The sequence below is a fragment of the Trachemys scripta genome, chromosome 3, assembly GCF_013100865.1.
Source record: "Trachemys scripta elegans isolate TJP31775 chromosome 3, CAS_Tse_1.0, whole genome shotgun sequence".
In the NCBI taxonomy this organism is placed as follows: domain Eukaryota; kingdom Metazoa; phylum Chordata; order Testudines; family Emydidae; genus Trachemys; species Trachemys scripta.
In genome coordinates, this window is record NC_048300.1 from 181,613,478 (window position 1) to 181,631,150 (window position 17,673).

Here is a 17,673-nt window from a genome sequence, read left to right on the forward strand (position 1 = left end):
GGGGGGGAGGCTCCGTACACCTTCCCATTCCACCCCAGTAGACAGCCCAAGCAAAAGGCTGTCATTTTTTTAACCTTTTCTTTGTGGCTTTTTCCTTCCCAGCAATCCTCCTCCCAAATACCACCCGGGTTCCCTCCCTCTTTTTCTAATCTATTAATAAAGAATAAATGATTTTTAAATGATAGTGACTTTATTTGGTTTGAAAGAAAGCTGGGGGAAGGGGCAGGGTGGGTTCCTTACAGAAAATCAGTCAGTAAAGGGGGAGGGTTTTCATGAAGGAGAAACAAACAGATATTTCACACGGTAGCCTGGCCAGCCATGAAACTGGTTTTCAAAGCTTCTCTGATGCACAGCGCTTCATGGTGTGATCTTCTAATCGCCCTGGTGTCTGGCTGCGCGTAATCAGCAGCCAGGCGATTTGCCTCAGCCTCCCACCCCGCCATAAAGGTCTCCCCCTTACTTTCACAGAGATTGTGGAGCACACAGCAAGCAGAAATAACAATGGGGAGATTTCTTTGGCTGAGGTCAGAGCGAGTCAATAATGAACGCCAGCGGCCTTTTAAATGGCCAAATGCACATTCTACCACCATTCTGCACTTGCTTAGCCTGTAGTTAAACAGCTCCTGACTCCTGTCCAGGCTGCCTGTGTATGGCTTCATAAGCCATGGCATTAAGGGGTAGGCTGGGTCCCCAAGAATAACTATAGGCATTTCAACATCCCCAACGGTTATTTTCTGGTCCGGAAAGTAAGTCCCTTGCTGCAGCCCTTTAAACAGAGTAGTGTTCCTGAAGACGCGAGCGTCATGAACCCTTCCCGCCCAGCCCGCGTTGATGTTGGTGAAACGTCCCTTGTGATCCACAAGTGCTTGCAGCACCATTGAAAAGTACCCCTTGCGGTTTATGTACTCGGTGGCTTGGTGCTCCGGTGCCAAGATAGGGATATGGGTTCCGTCTATTGCCCCACCACAGTTAGGGAATCCCATTGCAGCAAAACCATCCACTATAGCCTGCACATTTCCCAGAGTCACTAACTTTCGTAGCAGCACCTGAGTGATTGCTTTGGCTACTTGCATCACAGCAGCCCCCACAGTAGATTTGCCCACTCCAAATTGATTCCCGACTGACCGGTAGCTGTCTGGCGTTGCAAGCTTCCACAGGGCTATCGCCACGCGCTTCTCAACTGTGAGGGCTGCTCTCATCTTGGTATTCTGGCGTTTCAGGGCAGGGGACAGCAAGTCACAAAGTTCCATGAAAGTGCCCTTACGCATGCGAAAGTTCCGCAGCCACTGGGAATCGTCCCAGACCTGCAACACTATGCGGTCCCACCAGTCTGTGCTTGTTTCCCGGGCCCAGAATCGGCGTTCCATGGATAGAATCTGCCCCATTAACAACATGATCTCCAAAGCACCGGGGCCTGTGGTTTCACTGAATTCTGTATCCGTGTCTGTGTCCATGTCCTCATCATGCTGCCGCCGCCGCTGCCTCCTCTCCTCGTTTTTCTGGTCCTGGCTGAGCATAAACTCCACGAGAACGCGCGAGGTGTTTGCAATATTCATGAGTGCTGTCTTGACCTCAGCGGGCTCCATGCTTGCCGTGGTATGGAGTCTGCAGTGTTCACCCACCCAGGAAAAAAGGCGCGAAAATGGTTGTCTGCCATCCGTTGCTTTCATGCAGGGAGGGAGGGAGGGAGGAAGTGAGACTGTACCCAGAACCACCTGCGACGATGTTTTTTGTCCCATCAGGCACTGGGATCTTAACCCACAATCCCAATGGGCGCGGGAGACTGCGGGAACTATGGGATAGCTATGGATTTGCTACCCACAGTGCAACGGTGCAGAAATCGACGCTAGCCCCAGTACTTGGACGCACACCACCGAATTACTGTGCTAGTGTGGCCGCACTCATTTCGACTTTATACAACCTGTATCTCAAATCCGAATTATCTAAATTCGGATTAATCCCATAGTGTAGACATACCCTCTGTAATGAATGGAGAAAGCATAGAGTTGGATGGGCTTTTTCTTTAATGGTATGCATTTTCCAGGTGCTTGTATTGATATATTAAAAAAATCACATTAGAACTGTGGAAAATTTCTAGGGTTTTAAAATTTTAATGGTTTTAAATCAAAAAGTTTGAATTTTAATGGAAAAAATGGAAAATTTGACAAAATGTGCACCATTTTTTCTCCACTATTTTTCAGCTAACTTTATAGCTCTGTCTACACTTATGCACGTACCCAAGTAGTGAAGCATGTAATTCTCCTGTGTACTTTCCATACCCATGCCTGACCATCCACATTGTGCTGGACACGGGTCTAACACTGTATACCCGCGCATACCTGCATCGACATAGTGCTATTGTTACATAACATTAGCACTACCACTTAGGGAGGTATCTTGGGTTCTCTGCATCATAGAAAGACACTCTAAGACCTGCTCTCCTGTGTTTTGTTGGTACTGTCACCTGCCTTTACACATTTGCCAATGGCAATTTCTGATTACGTCACATCTCACTGTTATTCCTGCAAAACTGGGTGGAAGACATGAAGTAACGGGATGATGATCCAGTTCTGCTCCTGCTCCTTATATAGTCATATAAGCTATATGACTGTAGAATCAGGTGGCGATTGCCCTGTGGAATCTGGCAAACTATAGATTCAGTGCAAACCATTTTGGGGTTGGAACGTCCATGATTGGGGGTTGTGGTTTTGCATGTCTGTGAGGCAGTTAACATTGTTGTTTACCCACAATGGTTGCCATAAGAAAAGTTCTAGCAATAATAGCTGAGTTTCCAAGGATGGACTTTCCAAACTGTGCAGGGGCCAGTAATGGCACCTGTACCCCAGTACTTTGCCCACCACACGGGTCAAGTGAGTATGTGAATGGAAAATGTTACTATTTGATCGTCCTGCAAGATTTAGTGGACTACAGAGGCTGATTCCTGAATACAAATGTGGGAAAACTTGAGAAAGGGCATGACACCAGGATGTTGAGAAGATCAGGATTGTACTTGAAGGGGGAAGAAGGGATTTTATTTTTCAGAAATAATATGGTTCTGTATGGCATGTCTGTGCTAACTGTTATACACACTCCAAACTTGGCTCCTAAAAGAGTACCCCAACAGCAATAACCCTGAGAAAAGGAATTCAGCTACAAGTAAAGTACCTGCAGAATGGTCATGGAGTGGACATTTGATAGGCTGAAAGTTCATTAGGGAAGCCAGTGCACCCAGCTGGATGTCAATGTGGCAAATCCTGTCTGTATAATTGTTGCCTGCTGCTGGGTAAAGGGAATTGGTTCCATCCCAAGTGGACTCAGGATAACTCTAGTTTACAAACTCTGTACAGGCAGCTGGATCCCAACTATAGGTAAACTGGGCCTGGTTCCCAATGGGCAAGGGAAATCAGAGATGCCATACGGGCACACATCTTGGCACAACAGGGACACAAGATGTAAAGCTGCTGGAAAAATATGAGGGAACATTGGTACATGTTTATGGGGCTATATAGCTTTGCGAGGGTTTTTTTCGCCTGTAGCCGAAGGTCATTAGCCATTCGTTCATGTGACATGGCACACATTAAAGCCAATGATAGCAGAGCACCTCCACTGGGTTAGCGTGTTGGGGTTGGATTTGTGCCATGTAGCATGGCAGCCGAGTTATATCATTGTGCCATGTTTTTGACTTTACTATACACACTTTGTTAGCTCTCTTATTGGGAGCTTTTTTAACAAGTTTATGACGGTTTGCTGCTTCGGTTGGAGAGTATTGCATCCATTGTGTTTTCTGACCTATTCTTGTCAGCAGTGGTAAATACAATTAATGGCTGTTAGAGAGCACTGCTCCCTGGCATGGTTGAAACTGCTTAAAGTTTGTTTGTTTTTGCGTGGGAGGAGTATACTGGCAGATGCTGTTATTGCCATATTCCCTCTTTCTTTATTATTGGGTTTAGATTTTCAACATGTGTAATAAAGCCCGTAAGATATTGATTGACCCCTTTTTGTTTGTTTTAAACATCTGCTGCATAGAAAATTAGCAGTGCTTTTTAAAGCACATAATGCCATACATTGCACCATACAACTTAACGGATTTCTGAATCTTGCGGGGAAGGGGAGACTCAAAAATATTTGCACTACAGTGGCACCATATTTTTTACGCATTATGTGAGGTGGGAAGCTTGTGGCCATGGGTGGAGGGTGGACTTCCCTCCTTCAAGGAGGCTAGCCCCCAACCCCACCTCTTCTGCAAGAGGCCCTGCCTCCTATGGCCAGAGCCATGAGCCTCCCACCCAACAGCCGAAGAAGCCCTGGGCTGGCCAGAAGCCCGAACCCCCACCCCCCCGCCGCCGGAGTAGTCCTGGGCCTCCCCCATCCGCACTGGTTGCCCAAACCGACCCCAGCTGTGTGGGCATGCTGGCCAGCCGGCCAACCCGAGCATGCAGCCCCAGCCGCCCGAGCCACCCCAGCCCCGGTCTGGCCCGAGCAACTCCGTCTGGAGAATGAGAAATATGGCATGCCTCTCCTCCTGAGACCCCCAGCTGCTCAGCGGAAGAACACTGAGCTTTTTATATGTGCCATGCAGGTTCTCAGGCAGCTGAGGAGGCAGTATCTGATACTCAGCTTGCCGGGTTCATCAATCATCTCCCTGGGCTCCAGAGAGCAACACACAGTTAAAGCAAATTTATTAAAAGTTATTATTATTTTACTATTATTAAAAGCAGAAGGTTTAATGAGAGGATTCTTACCTCAGAACTATAACATATGTTTACCAAAGTCACTGTTAACAACTGAGAACATTGCTCACAGCTTAGCATACTTGCACCCATCTCCTTCCCCTCCTCATCAGAAGGGGTGAACGACAGGGGACACTGAGAACCAGGGACTCTTGGTGAGAACCAGGGACTTCTCCAGCAAGGGAGTTATGGGTTATCCATGGTGGTGTTCTGGGTCTCCCGCCAGCTCATCATTCTCCTTCTGCTCTGTTAGGGGTGGGTCACTGCAACAGGATCCGCCAGTTTGGTAGCACCCTGAACAGAAGCCAGAGGAGGTGGGCGGGCTCTGGGGCCTTAGCAGGAGGTGGATAGGATACCACACTCTTTCAGCCACCAGTTCGATGAACCTCTCCATTAAGGGATGCTTCTGTTCCCTATGGCACATCTCCATGTCCATGAACCAGTTCATAAGTGTCTCCTTCTGCTGAAGAGCCCGCTCCTTCCTTACCTGATGGAATTCAAATTGCTCTGAGTTTCTCCTGTACATCCCTATGAGCAGCTTTTCCAGAGTCCTTCTCCATCTACTTCTGTGGTGTTTGGGGTGCTGCGCCTGCCCTCTTGGCAGCATAGTTTTACTGTCAGGAGCTGTAGATCCTGCCAATTCAAATGGAAGGAAAGCATTATATTTGGGCCTTTGGGACAAACCTGGAAATACTCCCACGTAACATAACTTTGCTGTAGAAGGCCACGATATTGATACATTTCAGCATTCCAAGAATTTAACTGTCTCACTATCTTTTCATCTAAGACAACTTTTACAGCCCATGAGGAAGGAACAGCAGTTAAAAATGGTAAGAAAACTGCTTTTAACAATTTAAAATGTTCACACTGTCTCAACAAGAGGTGGGGTAATTCCTTCCCCAGCTATTTTTCTAGTTTACAATTTCTTCTCTCAAGACTGGCCAACATGTGGAGAACATAGCAGTTTTCAAAGCTCCAGCATGGAAAAGAGAAGTGGCTTTCCATACTGTGGAGGAGACCCAGCAATCTACGCTAGAGAGATGTTTCTGCTAATGGTCACCTCTCTACATTTTGCTGAATAGAGGGGTTCAGTCAGCTGAAAAAAGGTGGACCAAGCAGATTTGCATTGCTGGTGACCCTGAAGAACCACCTGGAGATTTTGCTGCAACAGAAATTTGCTGGAATATGCTTATAGGATTGGGAGGCACTTTGACTGACAATTGACAACATTCTCAGCTAGCATATGGAGATTTCATGCAAACGGATATCTGAACCAGTACAACAACTATCTTGGTTGTAAAATGTTTACATTCTTATTTTTACACATATTCAAAGGGCTAGCCATGGCATTGCAATGTGTCTTGAGCCAGGACAGTGCATTGTTGTGCTGCCCATTGAGCAGACCAGAAGACAGATAATGGGCAAATCATATCATCAGCTGGGAGAATGTACCTAGCGGGATCCCACACGGGTGTATCCTTCAGTATGCAATATTTTCATAGTGGAAAATGAACAGTGGAATGGAGAGTATGCTTGTAGAATTTGTGGATGACACCATGTTGGGGAACGGGGTTACAAGCTCTCTGAAGGACAGGATTAGAATTCAAAATGACCTTGATAAATTGGAGAATGGGTTTGAAATCAACAAGACAAAATTCAATAAAGACAAGATCAAAGAACATTTAGGAAGAAAAAATCAAATCCACAAATACAAAATGGGAAATAAATGGCTAGGAAGTAGTACTGCAGAGAAGGATCCTGGTGCAGGGGAGGGAGTGTACAGTGGATATAAACCAATAGTGTGATTCAGCTGCAGAAAGACTAATATTATCCTGGGGTATATAAAAAAGAGCCGCATATGTAAGACACGGGAGGTACCTTGTCCCACACTACTCAACACTGGTGTGGCTCCCGTGCTGGTGGCCGTACAAACTCTGGCAGACTTCATAGCTGCCCCCTGCTGAATCCTAGAGTATTGTGTGCAGTTTTGGGGGTCACACTTTAGGAAAGATGTGAACAAATCGGAGTCCAGAGGAGAGCTACAAAAGCGATGATAGGTTTATAAAAGCCTGAGCTAGGAGGGAAAAAAAACTAGGCGTGTTTCATTTTGAGAAAAGAAGACTGAAAGGGGACTTAATAATAGTTTTCAAAGATGTTCAGGGCTGTTCTAAAGAAAACAATGATCAATTGTTCTCCATGTCCACTGAAGGCAAGACACAAAGTAATTGGCTTAATCAGCAGAAAGGGAAATTTAAGTTAGATATTGGGGAAAATTTCTAACTCTGAGGAGAGTTAAGCATTGGAATAAGTTACCAAGAGACGTTGTTCTTAAAAATTTCCAAACACCTGTCAGGGATGGTCTAGGTTTCCTTGGTCCTGCCTCAGCGCACGCGGATGGACTAGATGACCTCTTGAGGACCCTTCCAGCCCTACAACTCTATGATTCTATGATCGATTGTCACAGGGTAGCTGGGCTCTGTGGATAGACTAAGCCCAGCTCCACTGGACCGGAGCAGATGAGCCCAAATCCAGCCAAATAACAGGGCAAGGCTACTCCTGGATCTATAAAAGCTACTAGAGGGCAGCTTGAGGAAGGACTGAGAAAGGCTGTGCCTTGGGGAGAAAAGGCCCATGCTGGAGTGGAGTTAGCTACTAAGCTGGGTCCCTGCAGTAAGGAGCCAGGGACCCAGAGAAGCAGTCCTGGGGCTGTTGCTCCAAGAAAGGAGCAAAACTGACTGAGACTAGGAAGTTGCCAGGAGATAAAGTGCTAGAGACCCCAGGGAAGGAGGGCCCAGGATTGAGTTAAAAGACTTTCTGTTTGTTTGCTAACCTCTGTTAAAGAAATAGACCTCTGTGCAAAAGACTGGGTATGGCAGTACATGCTTTGGAGCTGGGGAAAAACAAGACTGTTTGACATCAACTATACCTTTCAAAAGAGTATTCCAGTCTGATTCTTGAGCCATTACTCAGGCAAAGCTCTCATTGAGGTTCCTACCTGAGCAAGGATGGATGACGCAATCCTTTTCTTTGTAGAAAGGTTAAAGTTCTACAATTAATATTGCCAAAATGGACAGCATCCTTTATAGACTCTTCTCACTAACATTTACAAATGCTGTTAAACTGTTTCTCTCTGGGCTCAAATGAAAAGCAAATGATCTCTATTAAGTGCACTTATTGGTTTTGATTGTTAAACAATTAGAGTACACTAGCATAACTACCCTAAACATCATGTGCTGTGATGATTTATTATTTAATACCCACATTTATTGGAAGTCACAAGTTCTATTTTTCAACTATACAATCTTTTTTCTCCTAATAAAATAATTTATACTGTCTGGAATAAAAAAAAAAACCTGTCAAAATGTTTTATTCAGTGTGGTTGTAGCTGTATTGGTCCCAGGATATTAGAGAGACAGGTTGGGTGAGGTAATATATTTTATTGAACCAACTTCTGTTGGTGAGAGCTCTGTGTAAGTTCAAGAAAGCTTGTCTCTCTCACCAACAGAAGTTGGTCCAATAAAAGATATTACCTCATCCACCTTGTCTCTCTAAAATGTTTTATATGCAGGTAGCTTAATGTTTCCTTTCCTTCCATTATTACCAGGAGTAATGATGCTTTACAAGGCCTATTATATCTAATATATTTAAGGACAAGTATCCTCAAGTCAATTCTAGGGCATCTTCTATATTGCATAGTCTTTTCAGTTTCCCTGAAACATGTTTGAATGCATACAACTTAAAGAGGGTGGAGGGTTTTGTGAAACATTGGTCCATTTTCTACGGGGAGAGGGAGCTATATAGTCTGGATGGTCTCCACCTCAGTAGAAGGAGAATCAATCTTCTCATGGACAGGCTGGCTAGTATAGTCAGGAGGGTGTTAAACTAACAACAAAAGGAGAGGGTAAATAAAGGGAAGCGGTGGGCACTCAGCACAAAATCGAGATGTTGAGAACAAAATTAATCAAGGAACTAAAGGACATAAAGAGAACAAATTCTTTAATTGCCTATACACCAATGCTAGGAGCCTGGAAAACAAAGAAGAGGAATTGAAATTGCATATTTATGAGCATAAATTTGATCTAATAGGTAAACACTGAAACCTGAAATCTGGTGGGATGATTCCCATGATTGAAATGGTTATAACCTATTTAGGAAGAGGAAAAAGAGTAGCACTCTATGTTAAAAATGGCAGTATCTGTTTCTGAGTCAGAAAGAAATGATATTGAGTGTTTATGGATCAATATCCTAACAGATGAAGCACAAGATGGGGTATTAGTTGGTGTCTTCTCCGGCACCAAATCACACTGGTGAACAGAATGACGGACTCCTTATACACCTACCTGTATATGTAGGGGGGAAAGTTGTGTAGTCATGGGGATGTTGGAGTGACATATGCTGGAGGTCTCATGCTGCCAGTATTAAAACGTCCTTGGAATTTCTAAACATTATAGATGAAAATTCCCTAATTAAAAATGTTCTGTCCGACACGGGAGAATTCTATATTAGACCTCATTTTGACAAACAGAGAGGAACTGATCACAGAACTGAAAGTTAGTGGTAGCTTAGGCACAACTGATCATGATTTGATCACATTTATAATATGCAAACAGAATAAACTGCAGACCGTGATATATATACTTGATGTTTTAAAAAGACCAATTTCCTAAAGCTGAAAACAATTATGATCCAAGTAATCTGTGAGGAAGAATTTAATCAGAAAAATGTGAATGATAGTTGGGAATTGTGTAAAAACAAATTACAAGATGCCCAAAAAACCACAATTCCACAATCGAGGAAGAAGGCCATATTGGTTAAAAAGCAACCTGGTTTACAGGGGAAGTGAAGGCAGATATAAAAATTAAAAAAAAAATAACAAATGGAAGAAAGGGGAAATTGATAGTAATGAATATAAATCAGAAGCTAGGAATTGTAGAAAATGATAAGGGAAGTAAAGGGACACAAGTAGAAATCTAAGGACAATAAGAAGGAATTTAAATATATTATAAACAAAAATAATCCTAACAATAGTATTGGTCCACTACTAGATAGAAGTGGTAGAATTATCAATAATAAAGCAAAAAAGTTCAATAAAGATTTCTATTCTGAAAAACAAAAAATATGTGGTAATCATATCACAGGACAGCACTCTTTCCACTCCACTAGTACCTCAGGAGGATGTTAAAGAACAGCTACTAATGTCAAACATTTTCAAATCAGCAGATCTAGATAACTTGCACCTAAGAGTTTTAAAAGAGCTGGATGAGGTGCTCACTGGATTGTTAATGTTGATTTTCAATAAGTCTTGGAACAGTAGGGAAATTCCCAAAGACTAGAAGAAAGATAATGTTGCACCAATATTTAAAAAGGGTAAACTGGATGACCAGAGTAATTAGGCCTGTGAGTCTGACATCAATACCAAGCAAGATAATGGAACGGCCTTGAATAATAAAAAATTAAAGAAGAGTTATATAATTAATGGCAAACCACATGGGTTTATGGAAAACAGATTCTATCTAACTACCTTGATATTTTTTTTTATGAGATTGCAAGTTTGGTTGATAAAGGTAATAGTGTGGCAATATATTTAGACTTCTGTAAAGCATTTGACTTGATACTACATGACATTTTGATTAAAAAACTAGAAAGATTACAAAATTAACATAGCACACATTAAATGGATTAAAAGCTGGCTAACTGATAGATCTCAAAATGTAATTGTAAATGGGGAATCATCATCAAACGGGTGTGTTTCTAGTGGGGTTTCACAGAGTTCTTGTTTCTACACTATTTAATGACCTGAAAGAAAACAAAATCATCACTGATAAAGTTTACAGATGACACAACAATTGAGAGAGTGGCAAATAATCAAAAGGACAGGTCACTGATATGACTAAATATAAATGTATACATCTAGGAACAAAGAATATAGACCATACTTACATGCTGGGGGACTCTATTCTGGGAAGCAGTAACTCTGAAAAAGATTTGGATAATCACCTAAGCTTCCAGTATGATTCTGTAGCCAAAAGACCTAATGCAATCCTTGAATGCATAACAGGGGAATCTAAAGTAGGAGGAGAGAAATTATTTTTATTATTTATTTATTTATTCGTTCATTATTCAAAAACCAGTAGGAGAGCACTTCAATCTCCCTGGACACTCAATAACAGACTTTAAAGTGGCAATTCTTCAACAAAAAAACTTCAGAAACAGACTTCAACGAGAATCTGCAGAACTGGAATTAATTTGCAAACTGGATACCATCAAATTAGGCCTGAATAAAGACTGGGAGTGGATGGGTCACTACCAAAAGTAATTTTCCCTCTGCTGATATTCACACTTTCTTGTCAACTGTTGAGAATAGGCCACTTCCGCCTTAATTGAATTGGCCTCATTAGCACTGACCCCCCACTTGGTAAGGAAACTCCCATCTTTTCATGTGCTCTAATATATATACTGCTTACTGTATTTTTCACTCCACGCATCTGATGAAGTGGATTTTAGCCCACGAAAGCTTATGCCCAAATAAATTTGCTAGTCTCTAAGGTGACACAAGGATGCCTCGTTGTTTTTTTTATTTTGCCTCTGTATTTGGCACTGGTGTGACCACTGCTGGATGGATGTTGATAAATTGGAGAGAATTCAGAGAAGAGACACAGAATAATTAAAGGATTAGAAAACATGCCTTACAGAAATTGAGCTCCTTGGGTCTATCTATTTAATTTAACAGCAAGAAGTTAACAGGGTAGCTTGATCAGAGTCTATAAACACCTACATGGGTTTTAATATTTAATAATGATTTCTTCAGTCTAGCAGTGAAAGGAATAAAATGGTCTAATGGCTGGAAGTTGAAGCTAAACAAATTCAGACTGGAAATAAGGTAAATTTTTAACAGTGAGAGTAATTAACCATTGGAACAATTTATAAAGGGCCATGGTGAATTCTCTCGATGACCATGTTTAAATCAAGTTTGGATGTTTTTCTATAAAATATGGTCTACGAATTACTTTGGGCAAGTTCTATGGCCTGTTTTATACAAGGACATCAGACTAGATGATCACAAAGATTCCTTTTTGCCTTGGAATCTATGAATCGACGAGGAGCACTTTTTTTTCTTCATTTACACAGTTTATTTTCTGATACAATTCATTCGTTCACCCAAAGCACTCATTTAGGCTATGTCTTCACTAGAAGCTCTGAAGCATCACAGCTTCAGCTGTGCCGCCCTCATGCGTCCATGTGGACACTCACTTCAGCGACAGGAAGGGTTCTCCCATCAATGTTGTTAATACACCTCCTCTTCTGTCAACCTACTGCTGTGTAGGTCAGCTTAACATTGTTGCTCAGGGTTGTAGATTTTCACACCCCTAAGCGATGTAGCTTGGTCAGCCTAACTGTTAGTGTAGACCTGGCCTTAGTCGAGCAAGCCATAAATTCCTGACCCCTTGCTGTTTGTTTATGTCATGGAATTTATCTAGAAATTAACCATATGTTAATGTTGAGGAAATCATGAAAAATGTGAATGCTGACAGTGATATTGGATCATTCTATAACTGCAAGCCAACCACCTACATTACACATTTATGAGCAGCTATTAAATATAAATAAACACACATGTGCACATTCCCACTATAGAATGCAGTTAAGAAAAAAGTGTACAACCCCCCCCCCCCCAACTTTATATAGATCCATTTGACTTACCCCTTCACTTGAATTCTTCCTCAAGACCAAATTCTGTTCCCGTTTCAGTCAATGGTAAAAATTCCATCAACTTAAAAGGATATTGAAATTTGTCCTTTATTGTGGACTAGACTGTTCAACCCTTCCTCGTGTTGGTGAGCGTTTACTCACACAGCAGTCCTGTCAAAGTCTGAGAGACCTAATTGTCCTTTGGAGGCACAATGCACAGGTTCAAGTAAGACATGTTGGAAATCCATAAAGCGAATGTCTCCTCATTTTAGAAGCAGTGTTTTTTACATAAAAAGCTTTCTAAAAGCCACTGTGTCTACTAGTTATTTCTTCCTCTACTTGTTTGATGTGAAATGCACACATCTGTCCATTTATTGTCTGTTCCCAGGGATATTTTCAGACATTTACTCTGCCCTTTTTGATCTCCCAGGTCCTGGAGCCACATGACCATTAGTAATGGGAGAACTGTTTCTGTGGGTAATTTAACTTCTTGTATTCACTGGTGAGATAAAAATAGAACATGTGGCTGCTACATAAGGAAGCAGACATTTTAGTAAGTTAGTGTTATGTTAAAGGATATGGAATAGTTGATATACTGTACTATACGCAGAGCTGAGGCAAAGCTGAAAAACTCTGATCTGGGTCTGAACTTTACCAAAAATCAGGGGAGTTCAAATCTAGGGTTTGTTTGGGACCTCTCTCTATTTTTTGGCACAATTAATATTTGGTAAGAAAGAAACCAGTAGCCCACTAGAAGCTTAAGGACTAAGTGACATTATTTCACAGACCAGGAACAAAGCAATCAATTACTAGCAAACAGCAGTAAAAACAGCTGGCAGAGACTGCTGCATAAGAGCAGTGCTGAATAAGGCTAGGGTAAACGAAATGTGCCCTTGATAGAAATCGTATGTCAGGCCTGAATAGATGAAGCTGCGATGTTTCCCATGATTCATGTTAATGAAAAACATTCTTGTGTCCTCCAGAAGAAAAAGTTGTTCTTTTGCAGCAAAGTATTTTTTGTTTTAATTTTGTTGTTTCTACAGATGTTTTCTGGAAAAAAAATCATTGTTATTTACCTTCTCTTCATCAGATGTGTATTCACAGCTATTTATTTTTGCTAGGGTTATTCTCCATGATGCAGAAAGGCTCTTCAATTTGCTAGCCCTCAATTCACTGTTTAACAAAACTTGCAAGAAAACAATGCATATTTTCAAACTCAGATGCCTAAAGTTATATAACAATGTATAACAGAAGCACTTAGCACCTCTTAAAATTATGGGAGTTTTATTCAACTATCTATTATGTCAATTTTAGTTAAGTGCCTAAATACAGCTTTAGATGCATAGCTTTCTGGCACCCATTTTTCAAAATATTGGCCTCAGTTTATAGTAAGACAAAACTGTCTATTTGACAAACTACCTTGGTTCACAATAAGTTCAGACAGCCACAATTGTACTCGGTTGGTTTAATCAACAAATAAATAATAGAGGCTACAAACAACAGGCAACATTTACAGGGTCTGGAGGCAGCCAGTTGACGCTCAGCAGATTTATTAATTTACAGAGCACGCGTGTGCTTGGTGCTGTACCAAGAGAGGAAGAACATGATCCTTCCCCAAGGAATTTGCAATATCAGGTTCCAAACCCGCAAAACATTTATGGCATGTGTATAAATTTACTCAAGTGATTAATCCAATGTAACCAATAGGATTACTCACACGAATGAAATTATACACATGTTTAATTGTTTGCACCTTAATCAGATACAAGCTATACATTTCAGACAAAATGCTCCAGAAGTAGGATTTCAGGGCTTCTGTATATAGGAAAACTGACAATAGCTATTCAAAAAACTTATGAAATAAAAATGTCCACACTGGAAGTTATTCCAGAATAGCTATTGCATTTTAAATTCACACTCTACCTTATTCCAGAATAACTTCTGTCCTGTGCAGACAAGTCCTTAGCAAGCTCATGGTAGAATGGATTTCTCACAAATGCTGATACCGGAACATTTAGAATAAATGATTAATCCAGTAAAACCATTAGATTCTGCACTATCTTGGCAAACGGAGGCAACATGCTTTCAATGAAATAAGAGGTTAGTATCTTGGCTTGTTCTCAAAACACAAGAATCACTGCAGTCATCGATAGAAGGATATCTGGATGGTACAGTGGATTAAATGGTAAGAGAATTGAGAGTGTTTCAACTCTGAATCACCATTTCTAATCTGGGCCAAGTCACAAGTGACTGAAAGCCACTGTGATCCAATAGCTGTTTAGTGATTCATGTGAAATGAGCAGAAGCTCTTGGGCCAGCCAGACAGGAATCCACCTCATACAAGAAGGGCTGAGTGGTACAGTGTGAGAGAAGGTGATCACCCATGTTACACCTGTATTAAATAAGATCTGTTATGGGGGTACCAGTTGCAAATTCATAGTTAAAGCTTTTTCTTCTGCATTGAAAACTTTGATTTAAAAATACAGTGTGTCTTCCCCAAAAGTACAGCACTAATTCGTTGAGTACAGAATGAATTTTATCTCAAACTAATTAGCCCGCTAATGAAATTAATTAAATTCAAAGTTAAAGTTATTCTTAACACTAATCAGTTCTTAATCATACTCATATGGCTATTGCACTCACCTTTGCACTGCTCTATTGGCACCAGCCCTGGGGAATCTTGGGTGCAGGAAGGTTGGGAGGAGCAAGATGCAAATACACTCGACACAACCCAGTACATTATACACCTTAAGACATTGAGCATGTTTGCAAAAGAGACCCTCGTCTGGGCTCAACAGAGGGGAGAACAAGGGTACAGTCAAAAGGCAGGCTTATGTACTTTCCATCCAAGAGCCGGGGTTCTGTTGCTATTACCATCCTCAGAGTCCAAACTGATGGCTCACTAGCAGAGCCCATTCAAGTTGCTTAGACAAAAGGGCATGGCAGATTATGAGATCCACCTACCAGACAGGAGGAAGAAGACTAAGGTCTACCATGTAAATTTTCCCAAGCCATGAAAGACCTGGGAAGCTCTCCTTATAGACCCTTGGCCGGTGAGCCCTGAACTAGGGCCCGAGGTAGCTGCTTGCCAAAAACCTGGACTCATACTGCTGAACAAGGTCCTTTCACCAGATCAGAAGATCCAATTAGTGCAAATGATCCGAGCCTTTGCTCAGTGTTCAGGGAGAACAAACACAATACATCATCTGGAAACAGCACTAGGGAAACTGGTTAGGGAGAATCCCTCACCATTACCTAAAAGGATGTGGGACACAGTAAGAGAAGAGGTACAGGTAGTGCTGAGAATGGGAGTTATTGAGCAGTCTAACAATGATTGGAGGAGCCCTATAGTCCTAGTCCTCAAAGAGGAATAGTCCAATTTTGTATAGCCTTTTGCAAGGTCAATACCGTTGTGAAGTTTGATACCTACCCAATGCCAATGGTGGATGAGCTGTTAGAGTGGTTGGGCCCATCACAATACCTCAATACCATTGACATAAGTTAGGTCCAGGGCTTTAGAGCTGTGCTCCGGCTCCGCTCCAGCTCCAGGCAAAAACCTGCAGCTCCACTGCTCCGGAGCTGCTCTGCGCTCCAGCTCCAGGCTCCGCTTCAAAGCCCTGGACCTAACCAAGGGCTATTAGCAGATTGCCCTGTCTCCATCCTCCCAGAAGGAGACCACATTCTCAACCCTCTTGGGTTTTAAAACGATACCGTTCAGGCTGCAAGGGGCAGCAGCAATTTTCCAGCACATTATCAGCCAAATCCTTGAAACTGCTCTCAGCAATTCACCACAGTTTACCTTAATGACATTGTCATCTCTACGTATGAGTGGGAAGACTACTTACAGCACCTAAAGGCAGTACTGATATCACTACAGGAGGCCGGCCTCACATCTAACCCAGCAAAGTGACAGAAGTAACTTACTTAGGGTATCACATAGGAGGAGACCTTGTGAAACCTGTGTCAGACAAAGTCCATGCATTAAATCCATACCCCATGTCCTGGACTGGGTGACAGATACACTACTTCCTGTGTCTGCTGGGATATTATTACCACTTCATCCCCAACTTTGCATTAATCACAGGTCCCCTGACTGATCTGTTAAAAAGCAAAGACCCCAAGGAGGTCTGGTGGGAGATGACTGAAACCTACACTTCACCTGGGAATTTATCCTCTATACCAGGGGTGGGCAAACTTTTTGGCCTGAGGGCCACATTGGGGAATAGAAATTGTATGGTGGGCCATGAATGTGCACAAAATTGGGGTTGGGGTACAAGAGGGGGTGAGAGCTCAGGTTGGGGGTGTGGGCTCTGGGGTGGGGCTGGGGATGAGGTGTTTGGGGTGTAGGAGGGTGCTCTGGGCTGTGACTGAGGGGTTTGGAGGGCGGGAGGGGGATCAGGGCTGGGGCAGGAGTGTGGGAAGGGGTGCAGGTTCCAGCTGGGGATGCGGGCTCTGGGGTGGGGCCAGGGATGAAAGGTTTGGCGTGCAGGAGGGTGCTCTGTGCTGGGATCAAGGGGTTTGGAGAACGGGAGGGGGATCACGGCTGGGGCAGGGGGTTGGAGTGTGGGGAGAGGCTCAGAGGTGCAGACTCCAAGCAGCGCTTACCTCTAGCGGCTCCCAGAAGCAGTGGCATGTCCCTTCTCTGGCTCCTATGCATGGAGCAGCCCCCAACCCTGCTAGTGCTGGAGCTGGGCCATGCGGCTGCTTCCGGGAGCCGTGTGGTGCGGCTCCCGACCCCGCCCTCAGGCTGAAGATCGCGGGCCGGCTTAAAATGGCTTGTGGGCCATAGTTTGCCCAGCCCTGCTCTATACAGATGCTTCCGACATCCACCTGGGAATTGTGCTGTCTCAGAACTCTGGGGGAGAAGAGCATCCCATCCTATATTTAAGCAGGAAGTTGTGCTCCAGCCCTATAGATTCCAGGTGCAGCAATAAGCAGGGAGAGAGCATAGAAACACAGATTTTTTTCCCCAAGGAGCTTTGGACTGGGGAGATGTTACAGCACAAAACCTTTCTGGTATTGGGGCAGGGATGTGTTGGAACATACCCTCCCCCCATCTCACTGACAGAAAGGCTAACTGCATTCATGAAGCACCAGTTAGATGCACCTGCAGAACATACTCAACCTGGAGAAGGGGAACTTAACAAGGGTGAAGCTCTCCACAGGAAAAGGGGGAAGCTTGCCCAGGAGGAAAAGCTGTTAGGGACTCCCAATGAGCTCCACTAGAAGGGGAGCCTAACCTGGGGTAGAGACC

General features: G+C 43.0%; 1 long non-coding RNA gene across 1 annotated transcript; it reads right to left on the bottom strand.

The window, feature by feature from the left end:
• Window positions 1–4,719: 4,719 nt before the first annotated feature.
• Window positions 4,720–16,206, bottom strand: LOC117875326. Its single transcript, XR_004645250.1, has 4 exons — window positions 12,432–16,206; window positions 10,671–10,794; window positions 9,071–9,168; window positions 4,720–5,363 (listed from the first exon to the last, which is right to left on the bottom strand). It is a non-coding gene; the product is annotated as an uncharacterized LOC117875326 (long non-coding RNA).
• Between the last annotated feature and the right edge of the window lie 1,467 nt (window positions 16,207–17,673).